This window comes from Triturus cristatus, chromosome 1_2 (genome assembly GCF_964204655.1).
Source record: "Triturus cristatus chromosome 1_2, aTriCri1.1, whole genome shotgun sequence".
Classification (NCBI taxonomy): domain Eukaryota; kingdom Metazoa; phylum Chordata; class Amphibia; order Caudata; family Salamandridae; genus Triturus; species Triturus cristatus.
In genome coordinates, this window is record NC_140580.1 from 640,171,517 (window position 1) to 640,198,640 (window position 27,124).

At 40.4% G+C, this 27,124-nt stretch overlaps 2 long non-coding RNA genes across 2 annotated transcripts; one reads left to right on the forward strand and one right to left on the reverse strand.

Annotated features, from left to right (window-relative positions):
• The first annotated feature begins 485 nt into the window (after nucleotides 1-485).
• LOC146867763 (uncharacterized) lies at nucleotides 486-3,389 on the forward strand. The gene is made up of 3 exons (XR_014966135.1): nucleotides 486-624; nucleotides 2,574-2,651; nucleotides 3,164-3,389. It is a non-coding gene; the product is annotated as an uncharacterized LOC146867763 (long non-coding RNA).
• A 17,788-nt stretch (nucleotides 3,390-21,177) lies between these two features.
• LOC146867764 (uncharacterized) lies at nucleotides 21,178-26,359 on the reverse strand. Its single transcript, XR_014966136.1, has 3 exons — nucleotides 26,219-26,359; nucleotides 22,736-22,813; nucleotides 21,178-21,417 (listed from the first exon to the last, which is right to left on the reverse strand). It is a non-coding gene; the product is annotated as an uncharacterized LOC146867764 (long non-coding RNA).
• Nucleotides 26,360-27,124: the final 765 nt, after the last annotated feature.

Genomic DNA, 27,124 nt, shown 5'->3' on the forward strand with positions numbered 1-27,124 from the left:
AGAACTTCACATATGCCTGGTTTTCTGTCCCACAGAGATTTCTCAGGAATTCTAAATTTCTGTGATAAAACTAAATCCATGGCCAAGTTTTCCACTTAGAGAACCTTATTGCTTGTCACCAAAGAACTGGAGTTTGGGTCAAGTCAACCAGGAAATGAAATATTTCGGTACACCCTCCTTTCGTACAGAAATCATGCAGACTATATGTGACAATATATAATTTCCTAATCCTAAACTGTGCAGCACGTTGTACATTTTTATTTTCAAGGTGTGGCATGGAATGCTACACAGGGAAATGCCCTACATGCTGGAAAAGGATACCAACATTTAGAAGTGTCTCATTTATTCCATGCTCATTATTCGTCTTACCACATCAGGACTGAGTCAGTTTCATGAATACTGCCCTATTGCTCATGGGTGGGGTTCTGCTTCGGGTATATAATCACCTTTTTGAGATAGAGCAAGCACAGACCATAGAATTACTATTCCAGTTTTCCTTAGAGAGCAGATCGTGCCCCACACAGCCTGAAAGAACCATGTCTGCCAAAGGCGCAGGACACCACCAGCAGCACCAGCAAAAGCCCCAATGCCCAGAGCCATGTCAGCCAGAACGCTGTCAGGAACGTAAGTGATGACAAGCTACAGCACTTTCTTAATTACATATATTTGATTCAGAGGAGAGTGCTAAACAATACCTATGTTTTGCTGCACTAATTAGCTATGTTCTTCAATGACACCACATCAGTGATGTAGGTAGGCATTGCATGAAATATGCTGATGCACTGAAAGACTGTGTAGATGTTTCTCTACAGATGTACATCGGAATGTACTGATATAGCAGAAAGATAAACATATACAACTGCAGGTGAAGCTGTACATAAAGGACTGTGTGATGAGACTTGTGGAGCTGGGCACTGTAGTTCTAAAAGGGTGTTTGTTCTCATTGAAATAATGGAAAATCGAGAGAGGGGCCTCCCAGAAGGAGGGATGTAAGATAAATCAGCAATGAAGCTCAATAATATGTGGGAATTAAGCATTGGGTGAGAGCAAACACAGACCTTTGGACAATGTAGTGTGTATTGAGATACAACAGGGATAGACTATGAACCATATATTGTGTTACACCAATCATGGAAACTGCAAGCTGGAAGACGAGGCAATCAAAATTAACATCTATATTCAGAATGTAGGTAAATATTTTGGAACCTTGAATTTGCTTTATCTAGACAAAAACATTTGGTTAGAAAAAATGTTTGAAATTGTTAACTGTATATGCATTTTACAATCAGTCTGAAACTATTTGTGGGGCTATTTTCAGTTTCACAATAGGGCCACCAAACTGATAGGGATCTGCAGTATCAGTTGGGAAATTTCGCAGAAAATTCTGCCATCAACCCTTTGGGAACACTTTGAGGGACATTGCAGTGACAGACAGGTGACCATAGAATAGTGGTCTGCTAAACACTCATTTTTTGCTTTTCAAGACCAAATCCCTGAAGCTAGTTTGTTTTGTTTGATGTTTTAAAGACAGATGTTTCAAACCATTTGCATGCTATCCAATACTTAAGCACATACCCAGTGAGCCATCTTCCTTCCATCCTGTGCAAAGGGAAAGACTAAATGGAGCCCCAACATCATATTGAGCCATAAAAATCCACAATCATCCATGAATCCAAAAATGTTAACCAGTAAAGTACACCCATCTTTCAGAGTTTACAAATGATGTACTGGTCTTCTTGCCTTTAGATCTAACCACAATTTACATTTGTAAAATTCATCATAAAATTGCCTTTTCGTTAATATATTACTTGTGATATCCAAATCTCTAGGATATCAGGTTTGGCGTATGCATTGTGTAGCAACAATGCAGGTACTACCTTGTGTTCTCTAGTGGGTGGTAAAATATCAATTGGGTAAATTATGGCTTTACCAGTCAGTTTTTTGCTCTGTGAAGTCATCAATTTAATTCTCTGTATTACTGTGTTTTATATTTCATAGGCTCTTTAAGAAAATGGGTAATTACTGGGGGAACAGAACCCAGAATTGGTGATTGCTCTGATAATTTGTCATTCCTAAGGAGAACCTCAGACTGTCGATTTAACCCCTTCGCCGCGGCACAAATTCCGCCGCGGCGCTGGGGGGGTTTGGGGTCAGCGCGGCGCCGCCATGCTCATGACGGAACCACGCCGTCATGAGTCACGGGCGAGCTGTGCTCATGACGGCGTATTTCTGTCATGACTCCGCCCACTTGCATTGATCGCCCGCACAGGCGGGGAATCAGTGCCGCGTGGGCGGAGCGGCCGCCAACGGCCGCAGCATGACGGAACCACTCTGTCATGAGCACACGGCGCCCGTGGCTCATGACGGAGTTGTTCCGTCATGAGCAGGGAACGGGTTAAATTCCCCCATAACTCTGTCCCTGTGGTTGTCAATGCCCCTGATAAAGAGGACCATGTAATGAAGTCCATAAATGCTGAAACATTCAAGAGCTTTTAAAGTTTTTGGGAAAAATACAGAGATGACCTATTTTATTTTCACCTCATTTTACAAATTTTTCTTACTATTAATTTCAGCCTGTACACCAGTTCAACAGTGTCAGGACAGGGTAGTTCAGCAGTGCCAGGACCAGGCACCAAAGTATCCTGAGCCAGGTATGGAAGATGCACAACTGTCATGCTGATAAACTGTTAATCACCTATTTCATAGACTAATCCTTTGTTATCCCACGTTTGTCACATTATCAACCTGTGCTGCAGTTTTCTAAATGTAAATTATAATGATTATAGATTTTTGAATTAGACCTTTCCCACATTGAGCTCTATGTGCTATGATACACAATACGAAACAAAATAATAATGTGAATTAGTACATGGTTAAGTTCATGCGAAAGCACTTGTGTTTGTTTAATTATCTATCAGGTACCAGGTATGGATTTTCAGTGCTCCATGCAAATAGAATTTTGCCAACTGGAGCGCTCCCAGTACAATGAATTTTTTAAAATCATTTTTACATATAATTCGTAATAATAACTAGGTGGAACTGTAAGGGTTCTGCCTTAACTCACCCAACAGGAGTGCTATGCTCACTGTTTACAGCAAATTCTATGCAAACTGAACATTTAATAAGATTTCATATGCATTAACCACATACCATTACTTTCCAGTGAAACCATGCAACCCTTGCACACCTGAGCCTTGCCAGGACCAGCAGAAGCCATCCCACCAGGGTGGATGCAAGAAGTATTGTGTACAGCACCCAGAGTCAACATACCCTACCAACTATACGCAGCACTAGAAAGTGTGTGTTCAGGAATCGCATGAAACATGTTAGAATCCAATACCACTCGTGATATTCAGACCAGTGCCTTCATGACTAACCATATATTTAAAATTTGAAACTTTATTTATTAATACTGTTTGGAAATTTTGCAAGCACCAATATGAAAATGGTTTAATCAAATAAACTGCCCCATGCTGGTTCTTTGGCCTTGTCATAGCTGATTGCTTAGAAAATGAATTAGCATTATGAACTGATTACAGTACTTCTGATTTAATTGCTAAATATGAAGAACATTTTTGAGGAGTACATCTAATATATTGGAGAGACACAGCAAATACTTGGAGCGAGATTCATGGAAAGGGAGACCTGATGTTATAAATATGAGTACCAAAAGAAACTTAGGCAACACAAGAAATTGCACAATTAGCTGTGAAGGTGAGAAGCTGACAACTTACTATATCCTCCTAGAATATTAAGGTCCCTTAAAAACCTAGATTAAATTGTTGTATTATTTGTTTTGGTTTGTTTTTCGTTTGCTTTTTCCTTCTTCAGAATTCCATGCATGTTATTTCCAAATACTTGAGTGAAATGTTAGGTTGTTTTCCTTTTACTGGAACCCGCTGTGCTATCCAAGCACTAAAAGTAGTCCCCACCCTTGCTTCTGTGCATGTTCACAAACAACTGGACATATTTCCAAAAGGAAATTTGCCTCACATTTGAGGCTTCCCTCAGTACAGAAACTGCAAGTGCTACTCTAGGTGGTATCTGAAAATGGTTCAATGAACATTAAAACATTCTCGAAACAACAACAAAAATTGATACTATCCAGAACCCCAGTATTTGATCACCCTGATTTTTACCAAAATAATTCAGCTCTAGTGTATCCAATTGATCTAGTTATTAGTGACTTAAATACTCATTAGGAACACACAACTTAGCAGAGTTAAACCAACTACACTCTTGAAAACTTAAAGAACTGAGTTATAGAGCAAAAATAGGACAAAAAGTGAATATTCAAAATGTGGTACAGGGAAAAACACATGAAATGCCATGAAGGCCCAATGACAGAAGTACTAAAATTCATAAACCTAATAATCTGAAGTCAAGCAGAACCTAAGTAAAACTCATAGGGGCATATTATCCAGAACAGCGTTAAAATTATCGCCACTTTGGCGGCAGGAAACTGCTGCTAAAGCAACAATAATGGGCTTGATAATATGCCCTTGATAATTCCAATAGAAATCCATGTTCTGGTGTGAACATGGGCTCCTATTGGAATTCTCAAGGGCATATTATCAAGCCCATTATCGCCGCTTTAGCGGCAGTTTCCTGCTGCTAAAGAGGCGATAATTTTAAAGCCGTTCTTGATAATATGCCCCATAAAGAGTACTGACAGAATCCCAATAGAAAGTCTAAAGTAAAATGAACAGATTCTTGGAGGAAAAGGTCAAATCACCCAAACAGTGAAAGAAACATCCCACAAAAAACAAAAACCCAAAAATGTTATAGAAAAATCACAAAAGCTATTAAGAGGTTCTGCAAACTCAGCATGGAATGATCAATGTTAGGGTCCCAGGGGAGGCTCCTCTGCAATGGCAGTGGAGCGGCGCCCCACTGGCTCTCAGCCAGCAGCTGAAAAATAAAACAATATTTTATCATTTTTTTATTTTTCAGCTGCTGACTCAGCCAGCCTGTGATGGGAGGAACAGGGCCAGGGCCAGGGGAGTGGGAGAAGGACTGGTTGGTGAACTTCTAAGTGCACATGTGTGTTTGGGTGGCCGTTGTAGGTCGGGCAGCCACACATGCACACTTAGGTTTCTCCAATCCAACTGTATTGCAGGGGAGAGATGGCTTTGCAGTTATACCCTGATTGGGAGGAGCAATGGACAGGAGCAAGTTGAGTAGAACACCAGAAACTACATCTATTTTAAAAATGCTGGTGTACTACACAAAAATGTGGCATAACTAACTATTCATAGCATTATTTACACTCCAAAGTGACCTAGGTAATTTGTTTCAAGTGCAATATCATAAATTCATCATTATGATTCTATGCATCAATAAAAACAATGATTATCAAGAATAATTTTTTCACAATATTTTTACATTTTGCATATTTTGAAAACACTACAATAATACCAACCATCCCAGAGGTAAAATTTTGAAACCAGCAGAGACCACAAAACAAGCCAGCACCTCACCTTCCTTTTACGCTGAGGGTCCTTGGAAGCTGAAAAGTTTGCCCCAAAGTAAAACAACGCTCAGCGAAGAGTTGTCTTAAATTGAGGAAGTGACAGACCAAATCCATAGAATGATAGTGCGGGTGGAGTGTAAACCCTCAAAGAAAACAGCTACACTTTACATAGAGGAAATAGTAAATGGTGGCCAGAGGAGTCAATCCTAAAGAAGGATAAGGTTCTAATAATCATTGTTTCCAACTTGCAAAAGGCTATCAGCACTTGGGGTCTGTCAGCACTGGAAGTGTTTTGCCACCATTTCAGGTGTTTAGCGGACCAGAGCCCACCAAATAGATTTCAGCATTGTCTTCCCATTAGAAGGGCAGAAGCTGACATTCCTTCTAGGGGGGACAATTTCTGTTTTCAAATGAAGAACAAAATGTGGTCTTCTATATCATCAAGGCCTAATTGACTGAAGACCACCCCTTTACTTGCTTGATTAGGTCATTCTGTTCCCTGTACAGGTAACTCATATTTGGGTTTCAGAGGACTGGGGTAATACAGAAGATTTATTGGATATAGAAAATTTAAGAACTACTGTTCTGGCCTATTTCTCTTAATAAGGTTAGTCAAAGGTGCTACCATTCCTGAACAAACTTGAGGCAGTAGCCAGTTGTCCTTAGGAGAACTAAAACTAGGTCTAGGTTAGAAGCTGAAAACACTGAAATGGTAGTCAACACCCACCACACCTTTACATTATCGTTTTGCCACTGTCTGAGAAGGTGAAAAATGTTGGTGCCGACATGCACTCCAACTTGTCCCATTATGCAGTGAACTTGGTGTTTCAGTAGACTCTCAGCTTAACTTCTGTAAGATACCACGCTTGAGGTTTCCTGCATCTTTGGTCCATTGGCTATTCTAGTGCAGAGTGTGGCATGACATAATACCACATCAATACAATCATGTTAGCCAGGACAATCTGTTGCCTACCACTAAATACGTGGATTCAAATTAAGGCAGAATGTCAGCTGTCAAGGAGTGGAAGCAGAATGCCACCACTTTTCATTTTTAAGTGTATCTATCTTCCATATTCGATCTTGCTCATCCTGGGGAAATTAGAAAGGACATTTGGCTCTGTAATGGAGTGTTTCACATCACTGCTCCTTCACCAACTGCAGATCTGGCATCACATGACAGTGTGATAGGATGGCCCTAATCAGGCCCTCCATGCCAATCACATTGTATGTGTGTGAGAGAGAGAGAGAGAGAGAGACAGAAAAAGAGAGAGAATGTGTGAATGTATGCTTACATGTAGGTGAATGCATGTGTGCATATATAGGTGCGTGACTACATGCGAAGGCAAGTGTAAGAGATCTGCCCATGGGATTTTCGCAGCTATTCATAACATAATCGGGTCATCCTTAGCATGATCGTGCTCAAACGTGACAAAATAATATTCCTAGACTATATACAGTATTATTTTCTGAAATGAAAAATGGGTGTTTGAAAGCAAAATGTGCATATTTTCATAAGCTGGCGAACTGATATTTGTGAACAATGTGCTTGCTTTTGCTCATTTAGCAGATCTTTCAGTAATTATTACAACTGCAGTTTAAACCCAAATCTGTAATTTGTTTGCTGTCCTAACCTTAAATTCTCCATAATTTGAGAGGCAGCACTGCTGTTCGAGCCTATAAAATCTGTCCAGCTCTACGATTCTGCCTGAAATGACAAGATTGCGATTTCTTTTATTTTTACCCTGCCACCCCTACAGAGATTCTCAGGCATAATTTGTGGTTGTGATCCTACCAGAAACTGGTAGGATGGAGACAAATTTAGAGATATGAAATGTAGACAAATAGGTTGACATATTCCTGAAATTATTTTAGAGCAGAAAAACCTTCAACACATATAGGGAAGGTAAGCGCTTGTTGACCATGCTGGAATATTTGATAAGGTTTGTAGAATTCTAAAACCTCTCTTTCTAATAAGTAGATATCAGGCAACCGAATATGAGCAAAGGGAGCATTTTTATTTCCAGTTTCCAACCAAAAGAGATATGCACTTGAAGTTTTGAAGATCTCTTTCTAAAAATCTATCAATACAATGTTCAGTCTTTCTGCATAGGGTCCTTTGATTCATTCCTTTCCAGTAGGAAAGATATTTCGTCCTACCTTTTATTTCAAGGCAAAGTCTATTTGGTAGGGCTTCCCCTTTCCTTGGATGAGATCGTTTTCTCCACTATGGGTTGTCTATCCTAAGTGGATTTGGACACTTCAAGGACTCCATTATTCCTGTAATAAGACAAAGGCCAGTTCAGGGAGATCCTCGTCTGGCCAGCAACTTGATTGCCTTTTTTATATGGTCTGAGGGTGGAGGGTTCCCCCTACTCAGAAATTCAGTCAATAGACTATTGGCTGTGGCTTAAAATCTGTTTCCTCCTGTCTTGGGCATTGGCTGTATAGCCATTGTTCACTGATGTAGCTTCTACCGTTAACAGGCTTAGCACCACACTGCTTCTTCCTTTGTGTATTGCTTCCTAAATCATGGAGACCAATTTTCTCACCTTATCATCTCTCTTTTTCCATATTGTATAACTCTGGAGCCCCAAGGTAAGTCCAATAAGGTGCCACCTCCCAGCTCGCTAACCCTCCCGATACGGCCACTGTTCCTATAGTGACAGTTGAGTACATTGGCGGGAGACAAAAGACTTTGTTGGGTGTGTGGCCCTTTCATTTTTCCTGATGGGGGGATAACAGTTAAAAGTAAAATGACTTGCCATGGTTAATTACAGTTTTTCAATGTGCCTGTCCAAAAGAAAAAATTAGGATGTAATTTGTGTAGCATTCAGGGACATAGCAGGCTGGGAATGTGGATGCTACAGTGTTCCCCCAAGACATAGCATAGACCCACGGGCAAGTAATTCAGGTTGATGTCATTCCCAGAGTCTCTATCAGTCAATGAAGTGAAGTGAAGCTGACCATACAAGGTTCAACCCAATGATGTTATGTTATATGTTGTGTTATAAGCACTTATAGAGTGCATGGCTACCCATAGGCATCCCAGCGCTGATAGTACTGCACATAATACTTTACAAGGGGGATCCTATAACTGGGATAGGTTTATAAAAAGCCAGGTCTTGTGTCTCTTCCTGAAGCGAAGCAGCCAGTTTTCAGAGCGGAGAGAAGAGTAGAGGGCATTCCAAAGTGAAGCTGCTCTATACGAGAAGGATTGTCTTCCCATTCTCTCCCTCCTAATGCAATAGATGATCGCTAGGTGGCCAGAACTCTGAAAACATGATTGAAAGAGAAAATTAATTGGGTGTCAATCAGCATAGGTGACTGTCGAGATTCCAAATAGAGTAAAGATGCCTGCCAAAGGTCTCATATAAACATTGAACAGCATGGGGCTCAGGGAAGAACTCTGAGGTACTCCACACTTGAGTGTGAGATGGTCAGAAAGAGCACTGTCTTCGAAGACCTGAAAAGCCCTAAGAGGGCAGTTCCTGATAGTCCAATGTTCATCAGTCATTGCACAAGTATGTTGTGATTTACGGTGTCGAACGCGGAGCTCCGATCGAGCAGGATGATGGCGTCCAATCCTCCCTGGTTGAGTAATCTCTTGGATTCTTCAACCACTGCTAAGAGGGCAGTCTCTGTACCAAAACGGGGTCTAAACTCTATCCCGGTAGGGTGGAGTAGATTGTGACTCTCTAAATGATCGGAAATACTCAGGTTAACATATATCTTTCCTCTATTTTGCTAATAAAAGGAAGGAGAGAAATGGGCCGATAGTTCCCCAACTCCAGGGGTCCAAGTTTTTTTTTCAGTAATGCTTTGACCATAGCAAGTTTCCTGGACACAGGGACGTCACCTGAGGTGAGAGACAGATTTATCACTTTACGCATGGCAAGGAGTATCTCATAGCCGGATTTAATTTGTTGGAAGATCTCTGTCAGCTTGTGAGAATCAATTTCGGGAAATTCCATTAATTCTAAGCTAGAAGGAGGCAGATGAGCATTATTGCACAGAGGTGATGAGGTGGGGTGAGCATGAAATAGGCCCTAGATATCTTGAATTTTCTTGTAAAAAAGTTGGCTAGATCGTAACACAGTCCGGGTTGCGGTGTAGGATTAATAGAGGTGGACGGGGAGATAAGTAAAGTTTTGGCAATGTGTAAAATTTCCCATGGTAAGTTGTTTGCCAGAGTGATTTTTTCTTCAAAGTACAATGCTTGAGCTTTTTCAATTTCTGTTTTGTAGGTTTTAATGGTACGTCTGAACCTCTGCTTGCTTACTTTCCCATAATACTTTCTCCGGATTCTCTCTGCTCGTTTACAGTGTTGTTTAAGTTCATGCAGCTTAGGAGTGTACCAAGGAGACATTTTTTCCTTGGCTTGTTTGGTAATCACTCATTGGGGGATGATCTGATCCAGAGAGGATGTAATCCAATTAGCATATTTGACATAGGCAGAGGTAGGATGCTCGTCTAAGGTGGGTCTGAGGCATTGTTTCCAGAGTTCTGATAGTGAGTACTAGCTTAGCTGTAGGCATCTCGACACAAGAGCCTTCTTAAAAACCATGGTTCTCTAGTACACTTATGTTAAAATAGGCTACAAAAGGCACACTTTGACTGCATTTTTCATATTGTTCTCTATGGGAGTATACCTAGAGGCACACCCCACAGTTACTTTCACATAATGGGATCTTATGCACCTAAAGCTATTGGAAGTTTAGGGCTTGAGGTAATTATCATATTTTTCTCCTGTAGGTATCCTCCTGCTGACATTTTATCTGTTAATCATTTATGTATAAATGAAAAATCCAGAATGCACATTTGTTTAAAGTCACTTTTCCTTTCAGTGTCATAACCATGTCTGCTCAAATATATCCACAGTAATTAACCTGAGCTACATTCTATGTTCTAAATTTGTTGTTGTGAACAAAGTTAGATGGAAGCTGATAATGTAATTTCTCTTTTTAAAACAAAATATAAATCAAAGAACACAGTTTCATAGAATAAAAATAAGTAAAAAAGCATCAGGGTACTGTCTCCCAATTATTTATTCTGAAAGATTCAATATCAACCAAAGAATGTTCTACAAGCTAGAAACATTGTGAGATGGCTTAGAGAGGAGCTTCATGCCAGGACATTGAGATGAGATATTTCACCCCCATTCCCTGAAGGCTAAGGGGAAGTACATCCTGCCTTCAGTTGCTGGGGCCATATCAGCCTTCAATCCAGCAGAGACAAAAATAGTAGACTAAGCTATTAAACTATTAGGAATATCTTTGCATTCGTTGTGCCAACATGACCTCGGAGTGTCTGTTCTTGCCTTTAGTCACTTATGTATCTTTTTTTTGCAGTTTTAAATATCGCAAACTAGACCAGAAAGCGCTTTAGATGAGCAACAGTTGCATTACAGACGGACACGTTCATTCTTAGGCACGGGGAGATTAAGTGATTTGTCCAGAATCACAGCATGCTTGAGGGCAATTTTAAGCTATAAAAGCATCCTATTTTATGCAACCAGCTGGAATTAATCCTTATATGGCAACAACAACTTGGGTGATGACGCGGAGACGTTGAGCCAATCCAAACTTTTGCCATGAATTATATACAAGATGATTGTTCGTTAATTCATTTTAAATATTAACGGATGTAATACAATTTAGGAAATATTTGATTCTAAAGTGTTTAATTCAAAGTTGTTTTAATCAAATTGTAACACAATAATATTTTATGTGTATTTCATGTACATATTTATTTATTCATACATAATAAATGTACTTACTTACTAAGCTATTATATTTAGCAATAACTTATATACTTGATACGTGTAAGTTAGTGTGAACTAGCTTGGAAACTCCACTTAGCGTTTTCTTTTGGTGCCGAGTTTAGCTTAGAAAAATTTATAGTGTGGGTTTGATCTCAAGTTAAACAGACAATATGCTGGAATATTTACTGCTCAGTGGGTTGCGAAGTGGTTGCAGCCCAACTAGCTTTCTGTCTCATGTTGGTACTTTGACAAAATCCAAGGGGTATTTCCATTGCTGTATTCAGCAGAATCCAGAAATTATACCAGGCTGAGAAGATGAGATTGCCCATAAACCGGAGGGTGAGGTTTATCCCAGGCACTCCAAACAAAGAGTGTAAGATTTGATGGAACAAGCCCTGAAGACCTACAGCAGCTTGGGATTTAATTAAACTGATTCTTCAATCCTTTCCCAACATTTCCACAAGTCTGAGGTTGAAACAGTTTAAGCGGGAGCTCCAATTGCCTGTGACTTTGAGCCATCCATGTCTAGATTCAGCATTGTTTGGAATTGTCTGCTGGCTTAATGTGCTCAATTTGGCTTTGAAAAACTTTGCAACTAAGGAGGAGGAGGTTTCCCTCCTTAATATCGAAAAACCTTAATCTAGGGAATGTGGTTTTTAGAGTTCTTTCTGACTTTCATTATTTACCAAAATTGCACATTTTATCATCTCATTGTTTCCTATTAACATTTTCCTGTTTCCTCGACTTTAACTCAAAGTTTCATCACTTCGCCTTTCATTGCAAAGGGTGCGGCTTTTCAATGTTGCCCAACCAAGAAGGGGCAGTGTCAAGTACTGAAACAAATCATTTTTATCTCTATAAAATACAAAAATACATATGGGCACTCAACAATTCAGTATTGCCCTTTGGCCTAATTTCCAAATAATGAAAGCATCTGCCCCCCATTAAGTCACATTGATGAAGTAGAGGAAAAGCATTTTCTTTTCTAAATAGACACTGTGTGACTTCAGTTGCATACTCCTGCCAAAGAGTTCCACTATCACGATATGGTCATAAAACTTGGCACTCTCCTATTCTGCAAAGGTAAGGGAATTGGTGTGGTCCTGCCTGCGAGGTTCACCTGCCAACACCTGAATCATAAATAAAATGTAATAACAGGATTATTATTTGAGAGTGAGGTTTTATTCAGCTGAATGACCTGGGAGCTCTGGCAAAATGTCTGACAAAAATTGTAATAACATATAACAATGTCTCAACAGGTAGTATTCTAAGGACCAATTATATACAGTAAAGTAAATTTCAAGTATACTAAGAGAAATAAGAGAAACACCAAGGATGACTCTTGCAGCCTGTATTTAATATTGAGCACAGGGATACATTTCAAACAGCAATGTCAATTTTACTTGTAAGTGTAACCAGCAGAAAAGTGCACACATAGTGCTTGCGAATAAATGAGCGGCACATGTGAGGCACTTGACATGGTGAAAGTAAACTGAGAGAAGGCGTGACCTTAAAATGGTACATAACATGAGACAACTGGGGAAGCTAATTTACAGGGACATGTTATGTGCCAGGGGCTGTAGGTACGCTGAGTTTTGTTGACGGCGTTTTGAGCTGTGTGATTTCAGGTCATCTTCAGGACAAGAATTACAAAAACTGCTTGCATCGTCTATAAGTATGCATGCATGCAGGTCCAGGGATTGGTTTTGGACCTCACCAGGAGATAGGAGATGTTCCAATATATAGGGGTGCCAAGGGTGGGTCACACAGGTGGTACAACGGAGGGACCACAAGATTCTAGTAGAATCGTATGTTACATGGCAGGACATGGCAAAGTTTAAAGAATTAATCCTGCCAATCAATCAATATCAACTCTGAGAATTGAATCATCCTGCCCAGCAGGGCGAGTGACGGAAGGGATCCAGGTCCGGGTTGGGAGACTCTCTGTGGCAGATTTCTTCAGGGCTGGCAAACACTGTGCAAAAAAAAAAAAAAAAGCTGTAAGCATAGAGAGAAATATACCCTCACTCAGTGATGGAAATTTACCCAATAGCTCATTTTGTAGGCAAGATAAACAGTCATGTATTGATTATATGTGTCCCAGCTCCTTTCTACTACATTTGATAACATTTGTTTAACAGCGTGTTCTTCCCACTGCAGATACACCCTTGAGAAATACTTGTAAATGCCAGAACGAGAATATCATATCTCACGCCCTGGTCTTCCCATGCCATCCGCAGCTAGCTCTGCAAAATACCTTTAATTATTAGTTGCTTGAAGCTTATGTGTGGGTTAGTGCTGTGGCAAGGAATTTACATGACTTTTAACAAGATGGAGTTGGTACAGTGTTCACAATTTCCGACCAAGAGTGTGATGTAATGCCAGAGCTTGCAGCCATACCACTTCTACAGATGCATCAGCTCCTAATTGGGTGTTGTACCACGGTGCATACCAAATAAAACAGAAAACAATATTTCACCCAAACCATACAGGAGGAAAAAGAAGCTCATCTCTCCATGCAGATTCATGCAACTAATCTCCCAATGAAATGGTTGTATCCCAGTGAAGATGAAGAATTCCATATCTCATGACTGACTATTAGAGGTAACCATTGGCTGAACAGTGAAGAGTAATCAACAAGTGAATGACACAACAGGCAGTGGCTGAGATGGATCAAATGTCTGACCTTGTGTATGTATAGTTTGTCTAAGCTTGTGTGAGACAGCTAAGGCTGTCTCCAGCCCGACCTCACACAAAGGACTCATTTTTACACACAGTTACTTTTTGTGTTTTGATAATTCTGTTAACTTTATTAGTGATCACGTTTCATGTAAAACAAATTCTTGCAGTATACCATTTGTCTAACATAGAGATCTGGAAGTGGGGCATGGTCACATCAAAGATGGCCGCATATCGATAAAGTTTCATAGATTCCTGCTCCTAATGAGATGTTATTCCCCAAATGGAGGATAGCAGATGCAGTGAGTTACTGGATGTAGGTAAAGTAGAGTAATTAGGGTAGAAGCTTCCATTGAATGCAGACTGATGCTACTGTCATGCCTTCCCCCACAAGAGTGCATCTGATCAAACCATTTTCACTGGAGGCCAAACTCATCTGTGGTAAGAGCATGAGGCTAAAAAGGCCAAGCATTGAGGACCCAATGGCATGGAGAGGGATTCACTAAATTCGGCAACCAAAGCTTGTCCCTGTAATGTGGTATCAGACAGTGGGCTTTGTTACGTGCTGGTCCTTGATGTGCAGATGTTTGCAAGGGAACAGGTCTTTCCATGTTTCCGCTGCTGTACTCAGAGTCTGAGTCCAGGGAGTGCAGTAGTGGAAAGAGTGAAAATGAGAACTTGCCCATGGGACAACTGTCGTCCTCTTCATAGTGGGGCAGAGTGGTATATCAGCGATCCAAGGCACATAGAGTTCAGTTGGCCATATTGGAATGGGTGGCAGCCCAGAACACAGTGAATGGTTAGAGGAAGGCCTTTGTAGGTTATGCAAAAGTAATGGCTCTGAGGTCACTGCAAATCCCACATTCCCATAGGGAAAATTTGTATTATTGTATGTTTGGAAGCACTAGTGGCTTCATGGAATCTATAACTAACTATCCTATTACACTCTCTTTACAATCACAACATCCTAGGTTATAAGTAGTATGCCAATTTCCAATGTTGAACTTTTGGGGTGGTTGCAGGATTGTAAGGGTAAGCCTTGGGGAGCTCATGGACCTTTAAGGCAGTGCCCTTGCGGACTGCAGCCTTCTGTGATGCTGCACATTTAGATGAGAGTGTTGGTTGAGGTTAGCATCATCCCAAACCCCAAACCACTACTATGATCCACAAAGTAACCCTTTATAGACTCTCCCTTACTCTACCCCTCCTTGCATCATCTGACACCTCTTTTACTATACAGATCCCCAAATCAAACCTTTCTAAACTCTTCCCTCTGACTCTTCCCCTCCACAATCCCTTTTTACTCATCCAAAATCTTCCTCCTACTCCTGTGACCTCCCAAAAACAAAACATCAAAATCCTTCACTCTCCTATCCCTCCACTATCCTTTTCAATCAAAATAGCAGACTAACATGTTCACTTATCAAATTTCATATTCCAGTATACTAATTCACCACTAATCCTTTATGGGTCCCAGAGTAGCATGCTACTTGCTAAAAAAGCGCTTCAACACCTCATCATAGGTAAGCAAGCATTATATAAAGGCAAACATTTTTCCTCTTCTATCCCTCCGCTACCTTTCTCTATCCAACTGAATAACACATCCACCTCTCAAACTACTTTCATATTTCACTATACTAATTTTCAACACTATTCCTTTATGGGTTCTGGAGTAGTGTGCTACTCGCCAATAAAGCGCTTCAACACCCCATCAGGGTTACAAGCGCTATATAAATGCAAACCTTTTCCCTTTTCTACCCCTCCCCAACCCTTCCCAATCCAAATAACTGACTAACACACTCAAATTACTTTCATATTTCACTATACTAATTCAACACTAAACCTTATGGGTTCCAGAGTAGCGTGCTGCTCACCAAAAAAAGCACTTTAAACCCCATCAGGGGTAGCCAGCGCTATATAAATGCAAACCTCTTTCCCTCTTCTATCCTGCCGCTCCCCTTCTCTATCCAAACAACTGAATAACAAATCCACCACTCAAATTACTTCATATTTCACTATCCTAATTTTCAACACTAATCCTTTTATGGGTTCCGTAGTAGCGTGCTACTCGCCAGAAAAGCGCTTCAATGCCTCTTCAGGGGTAACAAGCGCTATATGAATGCAAATCTTTCTCCCCCTTCTATCCCTCCGCTATCCTTCTCACTCCAAATAACTGGCTAATATCCCCCACTCAAATTACTTTCATATTTCACCATACTAATTCACCACTAATCCTTTATGAGTTTCCAGAGTAGCATGCTACTGCTGGAAAAACAAAAAAGGCGCTTCAACACCCCATCAGGGGTGACAAGCGCTATATAAATACAACCTTCTTTTCCTCTTCTATCCTTCTGCTATCCGTCCGGATCCAAAAAACTGACTAACCTATCCACCACTTTAATTACTTTCATATTTTATTATACTAATTTAACACTAATCCTTTATGGGTCCCGGAGTAGCGTGATACTCGCCGAAAAAGCAATTCGACGCCTCGTCAGGGTTAGTAAATGCTATATAAATGCAGTTACAATACAATACAATACAATACAATAACTATGGTTCTCGAACAATTGGAACTTTGATTGAAAATGAATACACATACTGTTCAGGGAATTAAAGGCCATTTAAAACCTGCAATAGGATCATGGAGAGCCTTTGGATGACATGTGGAGACATGTGACGAAACGTCTAGAACGTGACTAATTTCCTAATTGCTCTTTTACGTGGTATTCGACCCAAACTGAACAATTGCGGTGCCCTGAAGAAGCCTCCGTGTTGGGGCAAAACACGTTGGCTGCATCATTTTATTGGTGGAAACTCTTGTGTGGTAAGACGAAAAAAGAATAATAAAACATGAACTTTATATCAATAATAAGAACCATGGACTAGTTCTGACAGTGTGGGGAAATCTGATTGATACACAAGCGCATTTGGTTTGGAAACGTGTTGCCTCTCAACATTTGGATTAACTATATTTGATTTGTGGCCATGTGGCAGCTGGCCATTTGAGGTGAGCAGCACTGACAAAACGAAGTCTGTAAGTGACTAGAGTGGGTGGTGCAGTGAGTTATTTAGCCTAGCTGCCGCTATGTTTTTTCAGTTGAATCACAACTGATATACATAAATAAAGGCAATCAGTATGGTGCCGGTCCTCCACATGCTGACAGATGCAGCAGCTTTAGAGCTGATGTTGTTAACTATGCACATGCTCTTGGGTTGTGGATTTGGATGCAACTGGATTATTTGACTAGAGCTATCCAGAAAACTTATCTAAGCACGTGTTACTCCAGCTACGATTTGATGAATTGCGATAGATGACAATTCATTTTCATGGGGTAAGCCCGGATTTCGCCTTATTTTGATAAATGGATCCCTTGTTTTTTCTTAATATTTTTCAAACACAGTGTGGGTTATTAGCAGGGCTTTAGGTGGGCCGGGTCCTACCGGTGCTCAGCACCGGCAGTTTTTAAAAGCGACTGCAGAGATGGGTTACTATTGGGCTCTCCATTTTTACCCTCAAGGTAAAAAAAAAACGCCCACAAGAACTAAACCATTTACATTATTATACACAAAAAAGTCATAGTTGTTGCTTATTTCTCTTAATAACTTACCGTCATTGACAAAGCCAAAAGTCCTGGCTAGTTGCAGGTGTAATGCTTCTTGTGTTATATATCTGGATGAATGGAGAGAAGCAGCAAAAAATCAGTGGTGTAGCGCACTATACTAAGCACAGATTTTTCGCTTAAGCCTTTTAAGCCACCCCCTTAATTAAAGCGTCCACACCCTTATGAGAGACCCCACAGTTTTTTCATCCCACTTAAAGCTCTGGTTATTAGCATCAATTCATTTGTGGTCCAGATTTTCAACTCCAGTAGTGATGTAAAGCATTTTTTAGAGGCAGCACTGGAATATTACAACATAGGAGGTATCCTGGGAGGTTGGTAAATATATGACACATAAAAAAGATCGTTCACTCAATGGATCCACCTTGACATGTGGGGCACATATTTGAGACAGAGAGATCACTTCTTTTCACAGCTGTGTGTAATGGGCAGCACAATATTGGTCACTTTTCAATTCCATGGATCTATGATTAGAAGTGTTCACATGGGGACCCTCTAACTCTCATGAAATACTCTTGGCATTCAGATCCGTTTGATATGCTTTCATATTTATACCCTAGGTCCTTGTGCTGTCCTAATGAGCCCGAATGAGTGTATTTAAAGGGGCCGAAACTCGTCAACACCACACAATCGAAGCTCACTTCTGAATACTGATAGAAGCAGGAAGCTTGTATTATAATTAAGGACTGATTTTGAGTTCAGTGGATTCACACACAAGCTTCAGTTAGTTTGAACCAAGATACATTTTTTTAACACTATTGGCTATTGATTTAGATTTGTATATAAGGGCTCTATTTGTGTTTGTGTTCCTTGTTTGGGAATATTTGTTATGCTTGAACTGTCTGGTAAGTATATATTATATGTGCAATAAGATTTATATACTTGTAATATGATTTATGAGATTGTCATGAATTGCGTATGTATTGTAATGCAGTGTAAATTAAAACTTGGAAACAAAGACGTGGGGATTTGGTGTTCCTATATAATTCTTTTTAACATATGCCTTAAGTTGGATACCATATTAGGGGAGACAATATATTTAAGGGTGACTATTAAAAAATGTATACTGTCCATTCATTCCCCATAGGATGTGGTTATGAAAATTGTTTGGATTTATCCCGCTGAGAGTTTCCTTTTGGTTACATATGGTCTTTCACCTGTAATTTAGGGGGTTAGTAGGAGAACACCATTCAATACATCATTAGTATCAGATCTGACGGTTATCCCAGCAGTCTCATCCAGATGGAATGGATGACAGATATGGAGAATAAAAAGCATTTTGTGAAACATGTATTTCACAGGCTGAGTGAGCAGGTGGTTGTCTTTTAGGACACACGAGGCCCCTTTCTCTTGGCCCCTCCCATACTTCTGAACACTGATATCTGCCCCGGCTAATAGAACTGATGTTAAACGGCAGAACTGTGACTACTGCTCGCATGGATATAAATGTGCTAATGTTTAATTAAGGTCTTGCTGCACTTGTGATACATGTGAATGCACTGCGATCCCTACGTAGTAAGAAAATCCCATGGTGCTATCCTGCCCTGTCATGGGTACCCACGCTAAGAATGTGCTCAGGCAGACGAGGACCATGCCCTGGAGGAGAGGACATGCTAGTTAACTCTTTTCAGGGGAGGTTTACGCCAGACCAGCAGGCTACATTTCCACACCTTGGTGAACTACTTGTGGGTCCTGGTGGGAGCCGTGGGACTAAAGTCACTAATGCATGTATGGTGCTCACGGAGGCCAAGGAATATGGGGTCCTTTTTTAATAGGTTACCATATACCCTCTTCCTGATCCTTCTTATCCCCCTTGTTTCTGTTTTACTTTTCTTCCCCTATGACCCCTAGGCCATCCTGGGCTATACACTACCCAAGGCCGCCTTGTGCCGAGTACTACTAACTCTAACTGGTCTGTGAAAAGGGCAGACATGCTGCTAGTAGAAAGTGTCCCCTTTTTAATGTGGCTGACACTCGATTCACCCTCCTTCCCAACCCGATCCAAGACAGTGCTGCTGCATGCAGCAGATTTCTGGTTTACTAACATTTCCTTTATATTATGATTATTATTTTCTGTGCTCTCATTAACGAGTCTCCCACCCCTTCTGTGTACTCATGTACATACTTAAGGGGACAGCGACAGCATGTTGTGTTTCTTTGTTCTTGAGTTATCCCTTCTATGCAGGAAGTTTTGATAGGTGCTTAGTAGTGTTTTAATAAGAGATACAATATTTAAAATGATCCGAGGGGAGATTCCCCACTCTTTTAAAATTGTTATCTTTGTGAATTTCTGCGAATTATAAAACCTGCTTGGAACAAAAAATACTTGATTCAGAACAGAAAGGCCCCCAAATTTTGAATGCAAATATTTTTCATGTATGGGAATTGTTTCATGATCTTGATAGCTGACATGGTTTCTTGCTTGTCCTGCCCCTTTCTGCCTTTTAAGAAATGCAAGTTATTGGTTGATTTAGTCAATAGCAAAACAATGCTGATTACTGTAAGATGGGCTTGCCACCAGTAACATTAAGTACAATATGTGGCTCAATATGCCAGTGCACTACTTTTTATGCTTATTATACCACCGTGATGCTATGGATGACAAGGCCTTGCTCAATCAACCCAAGCTGCTTAATTTGCCATAGTGCTGCTCAGTATTTCAGTGTTCTGCCAGTATTTTCAAGGTGTAGTCAGTAGTATTAGTCTGGTGTGTGCTATGACATTAAACTGGCTTCATTCCATAGTGTAGTATATTAAGATGTGGTGCTCATAACCAGATCAAGTCATAAGGTTGATTAAAATGCCAAAAGGTCCTCTGTGTCCCAGGAGTATTTTTCATTGTGCCCGCCGTGTTGACCAGTGGGACATGGTGCCTAAAGTGATGTGCTGCGCATCAACTCCATCAATCAAAGTCTCGTGTGAAAAGCAGACTACATCTCCTCTCCATCCAAGGCTCTAGTCCCCTAACACAGGGGGTGCTTATGTGTTAGTCTTGTGAAAGTGCAGACATTATGCTGAGGGACTTAATGCCTGTGATCCACTTGCCTGTGCCATCAGAGACGACACAGATATAGTACTTGTCAATGAATAAAGATTCTTAAATAATACGTGCATTATGCCAAAGATATTTATTGTTGGTACCTGTGGGAGTAATGTGGTACTTAAAAAGTGCCCGTAGTTTCAGGGGTCAAGTAGCACATGAAATACCATGTTTAAAAAGGTGAATCTAAGGGGTCATGCTGGCATGAAATGGAAGATGTTTTAGGGAGAAAAGTGATCACAATTGCAATCCCTAAATTATGGCAGTGAATGGATCTACGGTCCAGGCAGCTAAATACTTATATCCTTATGAACTGTGGGGCATCTGAGCCGTGGCATAAATCATGGAAAGCTCAATCCTATTGCAAACAAAGTGGGAAGATAGTTATGAATGTTGTCAGCCCTCCAACCACATGTAATCATGTGTCTCTTGGAGATGTTCAGGCAGGGCTGCCTTTCTCTTTTTCCAAAAGATCTTACCCAGCAGTGCATTGACCAGTATATAACAGTGGTTCCTTTTCGAAGCAATCAGCTAGCGACAAGACCAAGAGACTGTCATGAGGCAACTTGGTTAATCAAATTAATTTAATACTGGTGTTATTTCAAAAGAACAGTCATAAATAAAGTTACAGGATTAGACAAGTCTGAGATCATCGAGACACTGCCCTAGATCGCTCGCATGGTGCATGTTTTTAAACATTTCCCAAACACATGGATTCTAATGGGTTGATCGAAGGCGCAGGGCTGTGAGTGCTGAGATCTTTACTTCTTGCATCCACCTTGGTGTGCTGGCTTCTGCTGCTCCTGGCAGGGCTCTGGCGGGCATGGTTTGCAAGGTTCCACTGAGAAAGAAATATCATGAGGTTAATACACCTGAATGTTTGCAACGTGTTAGGGGTGAATATATATTGCCACCAATAGGGGATTAGATATGCAGAAATTCCATAGCATAAATGTATCATACTCCAGTTATCTTAATTGCTTTCTCCTGCATTGCATACCATCACAGATACAAATCCCAATAAGGTAAGGTCTAATTCTATATTAAATATCTTTCCAGTTAACAGTTGGGAAACAGAGATACAATGTGTTGATAAAATTGTGGTATTTCTTTACAAGGCAAAATGATGGTGACTTCAAACGCCTTGTGACGGTGTAACATGATAGTCATTACAGAAAGGAAAAATTGACTTATGCCTGGTTGGTTAGGCAGATGGTGTATTAGGTGCTTTGAGTTCTGGACAGCTGGCTATTAGTATAGGTGATTAGTAGAGTGTTGCTCAAATGGGTAATTAAACAGTGAGATGGTTAAGAAGGTTGGTGGTTTGACGGTTAGGTGTTTCATTGGTTGTGTGGTTACTGGTTGATTGGATTGGTTCTGTTTATGGAGGTTGTTGAGTTGCTTCGTTAATCAAGGAATTGATTGCTGCTAATTAATTTGATGTTTACTGCTTGTTACAACAGCTGAGCAGTTATGTGATGGGTTGTTTTAATGACTGGGCACTTCAGTGATTCTTTCTTCGAACTGGGTGTGTACAAATACTTTCTTGGGTACTGTTATGTTAAGTATTCAGCTTTCTCATTTATTGAGAGATTTTGCTTTTGGACGGCAAGTGGATGTTATGTTGTCTACATTGCTAATGGTTGAATGTTGTGTAGCTTCAGAAGTTAGATTGTTTGTTGGGTTGGTAGGTTGATATAGCAATTTTAAGAGTAGGAAGATTATTATATTGATAGTCAGCTGGTTCAATAGCTAGCTGTTTTTTTATTACAGGGCTGTTTGTTAGTTGTTTTGTTTATTGTACCTAAGAAAGTACTCGTATTGACTCAAAAGTTTACGAATACACTTTGAGCAATTGGACAGCAAGTGAAAACATCAAGTAGAGGAAGGTCCTGAAAAGGTGCTAGATATCAAAATCAGACATTAGTACATGACAGTTAGATGAAAGAATTGTAACTACATCCCAAAAAATCCACCATTATTAACATTTAATGCAAGACCAGGTACTGCTTTCCTCAAGAGAGAATCAGTCTGCCATCCTATTTAAGTTGTATGTTAATAGGTGTATTCTTTAAACCACCATATTGTGCTTGTATTCTACTTATTGTGTATCTTAATGCGAGTGTATCAATGCAGCAATTGTGGTGCATATTCCATACCTGGTGTAGGACACTTCTGTACCTCGTCCTGGCACTGCTGAACTGCCTGGTCCTGGCACTGCTGAACTGGTTTACATGCTGCAATGAATAAAAATGCATACAATTAACAATAGTTATTAAAATTGAGGGTGGGCATAGACCTGCAGATATTTTTGTTTCAATAAAAGACTCCAACTTTGAAGAAATATAAAACAAACTGTTGTAGGGCAGAGAATAACAGTAGAGGTGAGTAACTGATTGCACAGGGCACGTAATATTCACACAATAGATCATCTACAACACATCATAGAATACAAAGCTATACCAACACTGTTCCTATATAAGGTCCAACCAATCCCTCATAGTCTCAGCCGCCTACTTCCACACCCGACGCATGCTCCGCAAGATCTTTAGGTTACTCCCAGCCAACACCAGAAGGACTGTCACGCATGCCCTCATCACCAGCAGGCTGGATTACGGGAAGATACTTTATGTAGTAATCACTGCACACCCCTTGAAGACACTACAAACAATATAATACTCTGTTGCCAGACTCCTCCTCGACCTCCCAGATAAATCCACATCACACCCCAGAAGCTACATTTGCTCCAAATCCAGAAGAGATACCAGTTCAAGATGTTGACTCACACATATAAAGCCCTGCATAACGAAGGACCTGCTTACATCAACAAATGCTTGACCTTCTACCAACCAACCAGACAACCCCCTTCCCGTAGGTTCGCCGAAGCTACAGCGGAGGGCGTTCCTGCTCACTCCTGGTAGCCCAAGCTTGGAACGACCTTTCCCTGCACCTCCGAGCCAAATCATCACTCCAGCAATTCAAGAAAGGGCTCAAGACCTGGTGATTTGAATGAACGGATCACCATGAAGGTAAGTTCAACTCCAGAGCATTGAGACTCTCACAGGTGTTTTGCGATGCTTTATAAATCTTTGATTGATTGATTGATTATAGCCTGTGAGCTTCTAATTCTGTGTGTCACAGGTAGAGTAACCAGGAGGAAAGATATGATGCCCATACTGATGAATTGCACAGGATGTAAATGCCCATGCCCCTCTCAAAGTAGGCATATCGCTATATTTTCTGTGTTACCCTGCTTGAAGGGGCAGTCATTAGCTCAAATTATGGGATGACTGGTTCATTACTGACTTATAGGGCTCATGGTTTTGCTGAGGCTTATTTTTGAAAATGTTAGGTTATTTCGAAAGAAGAAAGCAGTCATGAACCAGTTTGATCCTCATGCATATAAATACAGAATAATTGTCAAATAGTTTGAAACATTTAGGTTGACAGTAATTTAGTTTGAATTAACTATTTACAAAAACGTTTACATTTAAGAACATTTACTTGAAAATTATCAATTAATATTTTGCATTAATGTGCTAATTCTATATTCCACAGCGAATGTGAATTTGGGTGTGACGACAATTTGTGCTCGATTTTACATTCTGTATCATGCATAATTTGTGAATAGGTTTGTGTTTTACATGTGCAATTTTAACGGTTATTACCTGGGGGAATTTACATAGGGGAATCCGGCCAGAAAGAGAAATGGTGTACAATTAAATCATTTGGGAAAACCAAGACTACATGTGACTTACATATCTACCTGTGAAACTCTGAAGGTCACTGTTAAGCCACCAGGAGTTAGGCCCATGTGTATGCAGTATCAGTGTTTCCACTGAGAGATTTTATCACACAATAGTTCTGATCAAGATCCTGACGAAGCTGTAAATATTTCAAGCTGCAGTCATTTCAAATTATAAGATATCTGAAGACGCCGGCTTGTCTGTAAAGCTTCAATGTTCCTGCATTGTGAAATAAATTACTCTCCTTGGCCCTAACGTTCTTTGCTCTCATAGTATACCTTCTTCATGTTCAGTTCCCTTTCAGGTTTTGTTCTGCTCTCCTGTAATGTATCCCCATGCTTGTTCTGTGAGGTAGACGTTCCCACATATTTATTGTGTTTCTGGTGAGCCTCCTTCATGACTCTTAGCATACAGGCCCTTGTTCATGAGCTCCACCTGCACTGGAACACGTTTCACCTCCTTAATTGCATTTGTACATTATGAGATACAAAACTTGGAGAAAGTTACTTTCAGTGTTTCCAGAACCTACTAATTGTATGCAGTTCCTGTTCAGTTCATCACTGTGGTGTTATTGAAAGAAAAAAGGTTTCTCCATTTAACAAAATCCATATCTAATTGTTAGGCTATCAATTTGCTTTCATTTGACCTTGTTACAATTTATATATCTGTTTAAGATGTTTATAAATCTTCTATCAATAGCGACAGGAGACTAGATTCACAAACATGGTTATAAATACAGTGCCTTCTGGGAATGGAGAACATTTCTATTTTTGTTCGAAATTACAAAGAGTTCCAAGGGGCATATTATCAAGAGAATCTAGCGCCGCTTTTTGGGCACATAGTGCCGAAAAAGCTGCGATTTTATTATCGCATTATTACCAAGGACTCGCTAACAATGATTCGCTAATGACATGCAAAGTGGCCGTTCCTCACCAAACCTACATGCAAACATTCAGAAACCCAACATCGCACTATTTACAATGCGGCCATGGACCCGCGAAACGATAAGAAAAGCCTTGCTAACCATGGTTCTCACAGGATTCTAACACCTGATTGAAACCTGACTTAGCTATCTACAAAATGGGAGGTGGATTGTCAGGTTAAATTCACACTCCCCTATCAGCAAGCTTTTCTGTAGCGCAGGTACATTATCTCCGGATTTCCCTTGCTAATGCAGATTATCACCATCTATTGCTGTATTTTACATCGCCTCAGTGTAAGGCATTGATGATATGCTGCTAACACGGCAAACTAAACCAGCGATAGACGGCGATAATGTAAAATGCGCTAAGCGGGTTTAGCGAGAATTATCGCTTGTGCTTGTTAATATGCCCCCAAGTGTGCTTCTGGGAAGCTGCGACTATGACAGATTTTCAGGAATACTCACATGTATAAATATGATTACATACTTAAAGGTAATAGGTGCTTATTTCTCAATACGTAATTGTAGCAAACATTCTGCATTTTTACTTGTATCCCTTTTCTTTGTCCCTAGATTTCTTTCCCCTGTAGAGGAACTTTTCTTAATCACCTCTACCAAAGTTTTGATACTTTCTCTCCCCTTTTTTACCTGAAGCGATTTGTACTTCTGCCCCAAACAGGTTTATATTTCTGACTGAAATCAGAGTCTTGTTTTATGAATCATAAAATCAAATCTGCGCTTGTAAATGATGCTTTTTGTGCACTTACAGTAGAATAATGTATGGTAATAGCTCTATGAAAGGCACCCATAGTGATGAACAACTTAGGTATTGAAGATAGCACACTACAAGGACATTTGATTGTTTGATATTTAAATGCCAATTAACCATAGTAGCAATTATAATTTGTATAATCATTTCAGTTATAGATAAATATGGATTCCTCAATTGGGTGCCTTGGCTTGGCAGTACTTACGTTCCTGGCAGGGTTCTGGCAGCTGGCTCGGCTCCGGGCACCGGGGCTTTTGCTGGTGCTGCTGGTGGTGTCCTCCGCCCTTGGCAGACATGGTTCTTTCAGGCTGTGTGGGGTACAATCCGCTCTAAAAGAAAACCTGGAAGAGCAATCCTCTGAACTGTGTCTGCTCTTTCTCGAATGGGGTGATTTTATACCCACAAATATGACCCACCCTTGTGACTGAGTCAACAGTCATCATGAACAGGTGTCTTGACAAGTTGTGATTCAAACGTCACAGATTTCAACATTGGAGGAGACCTAGTTAGGCAATTATATTTCACTGTTCCTGGAGGCCAGGGCATTTCCTCATAGACCACTCCAAACCAGAGTTTGGCAATAATAACCTCAGTCACAGCACTGAGTTTTGGGAATAGTAATTCCCAATATTATATACAAGTACTCCTATGGAGTGCTGGAAAACAAGGGACAAATTGCTCTGCAAACTGGGAGCAGTGTTAGGAGACATTTACTTGACCATGAGCTTTGGGAGGGCCAAACCCAAGAAGAGGGCATGATGCCCACATGCCTTGACAAATGACATCAAAGAAAATTAGAGCAACACTGAAGTTTACCAATGGTAGGAGATGGGCAGCCTGTAAGCGCACAGATAGAACACAACACATCTCTTCAAGACAGTGCATGCACTGTCTAGCCGAGACCTACACATTTTTATGTTTGGTAATGCAAATACATGGACAGACGTATGCTGTCCTGTGCATTGCTCCATCCCTTTGCAACCATATACACGGATCAAAAACTGGGAACTGTCAAAATAATATTAATTAGCGAGGTTGTTTTGTGACCACTGCAAATATACATTTGTACATTAGTGCACAACTCAGTCAGTGTGGGCGAGAGCAGAAAACT